Source organism: Octodon degus, unplaced genomic scaffold, assembly GCF_000260255.1.
Source record: "Octodon degus isolate 3935 unplaced genomic scaffold, OctDeg1.0 scaffold00107, whole genome shotgun sequence".
NCBI classification, from domain to species: Eukaryota; Metazoa; Chordata; class Mammalia; order Rodentia; family Octodontidae; genus Octodon; species Octodon degus.
The window spans coordinates 9,384,011-9,386,370 of NW_004524683.1; the positions used below are offsets into that span (position 1 = coordinate 9,384,011).

A 2,360-nucleotide genomic window follows, 5' to 3' on the forward strand; every position below is an offset into this window, starting at 1 on the left:
CAAGCACTTATTCCACTGAGCTATCTCCCTGGCCCCTGGAAGTTTTTTTTTTTTTTAAGGGTGGAAAAGTGGTGCAAGGTTGTACTTCCAGAATTTATGGAGGCCGAGGCAGGAAGATTACAAGCTCAAACCCTGCTTGGGTAATTTAGTGATACACTGTCTCAAAATGAGAGACAGAGTGAGCATAAGAGTGTTCCTAGGTTTGATCCCATATAGCGAGACACTGCCTCAGAAACAAGACAAACAAAAAATTTAAGTGCATCATTAGTATTTCTAAAAAGCCACGCAATGGAGTCATTAATGTTATGTGTTAGGGTGGCACATGCTCTCAGGGTCAGTTACTGGGCATGTAGCCCCAGGGTATCTGCTCTTCTGGGTGGGTTTTACCTGGCATCCAGTGCTGAGCCAAGCACCAGGCTCCAGGGGGGCAGTGCTAGGTGGTGGGGTGTGTGCTGAAGGGCCAAGCAAATGGGAGAAGAAGACTGTTGGGCTGGCCAGATAGCTTAGTGAATTAAAGCTCCTGCTTAGGCAGACGCAGGGGCTGGGGGTTTGATCCCTGCTTACCGTGCTGGCCCCGCCCCCAGGGTGTGCTGAGATAGTGAATGAGACTGGACGTGGTGGCATGGGCCTGTAATCCTAAAAATTTATATTACATATTTATTAAGGCAAGGAACTATATAGAAAAAAAACCACATTTGTCCTGTTTAAGGTATACTTGGGAATAATCCATTGTACAAGTTATTGCACATCTGAAATTGCAGTGCATAACGGACTGTCTGCATAAACATGTTATGGAAGTAAACCAGGTATATTTACCTGACTTGGGTCATAAATGTGGATCAGAAGGCAAAAATAGATTTTCCTTGTCAAAGTATACAGCAGTTTGATAAGAAATTTGGCTTCCTCATTTGATACCTTTAGAACCAAGATTCATCAAGCACCGTCATGTAGGTGGTTAAAACACGTTTTCTGTACCTGAATTTCTTCCTCTTCTAACATACTAATGGCTTTTAGAAGGCAAAGAGAATACAAGGTGAGGGTCAGGGACATAGCTCAGTGGCTTAAGCACCTTCCTGGCAAGCACAAGGTTCTGAGTTCAATCCCTGGTACTACAAAAAAAGAAATAAATAAATAAAAGTTGGAAGAAAAAAAAAGAGAATACAAGGTGATCTTTATACTTGTATTGCATTGAAACAATTCAAGAAAATCTTGGTCTTCCTGCCCTCCCCACACTCAGATCTTTTTGTTTGTTTGTTTGTTTGTTTGTTTTAGGCACTTTTTATTTTCCAAAAAAATTGTCACTAATATATAAACATCTCATTCTCTCAAAAAATTCTACAACTATACAGCTGTTTGCTCCATTGTTTGCATAGGAAATGACCACAATACAAAAATAAGAGGGAAAAAGAAGCAAAATGGCAACCAATTTATGCTTTTGTCTAGGTCTGTTTCCACGTATAAATATTTTAAGCCTCTTACAAAATTATTTACACCATTCATTACCTATTTACATATTTTAGAACAACTTTTCTTTTTTTTTAAAATATTTATTTATTACATTTATTTATTGTGTGTGTGTGTGGCCAGCTCAGCCCACCAGGGGGCGGGTCTGGCTGGCATGTGGTGCTGGGGATCGAACCGCAGTCCCTGTGCTTTGCCAAGCTTGTTTCAAGTAGGTGCTTTAGACCACTGAGCCATCTCTCCAGCCCCTAGAACAACTTTTCTAACAAACAAAACTACAATTTATGAAGTTATGAAAATTGTTTTTCTAAAAAAATTTGGTATATTACCACAAAATAAAGATAAACAATATTTTTAAAACAAAATTAAATTTTCACTTCAATTAAGACCCCTTTTGGCATTTTGATTATTATTATTCTGCCCTTTGGTTAACAGCGTCAGCACATTACTAGTTCATATTGCATATATGTAGCACTTGCTCCCCTAAGTCCCCAACATACTTAGAGGCAGACACTGCATATTAACAATAATAGATTAAACCACACTGTAATTTAGGTCAAATTACTGTGTCTCACTGTATATTGCATGCAAACCCACATAAACTGTCCTCTAGCCCACAGCACTGCACGAGTGGACATCAGGCACATGAAGACTGTGTCCTAAGTTCAGCATTGTCACTGCTGCTTAAGTCTTTCCTTTTAAAAATGATACTGTGTAGCTTCTTATAAGAGGTTTCACCTTTGCACATTGTAACCATCTTTAAGCTTTTCAGTTTACAATTCATATAAAACTCTTGTATTTAAAATAATCCTACTTTGGAGCTGGTGAGATGGCTCAGTGGTCTAAAACACCTACTTGGAACAAGCTTAGCAAAGCACAGGGACCACGGTTCAATCCCC

General features: G+C 39.3%; 1 protein-coding gene across 3 annotated transcripts in view; it reads right to left on the reverse strand.

Moving 5' to 3' along the window:
- CUNH1orf228 (chromosome unknown C1orf228 homolog) overlaps positions 1-2,360 on the reverse strand; it is a 56,390-nt gene that overhangs the window by 12,239 nt on the left and 41,791 nt on the right. The gene's annotated exons all lie outside the window — the stretch shown is intronic.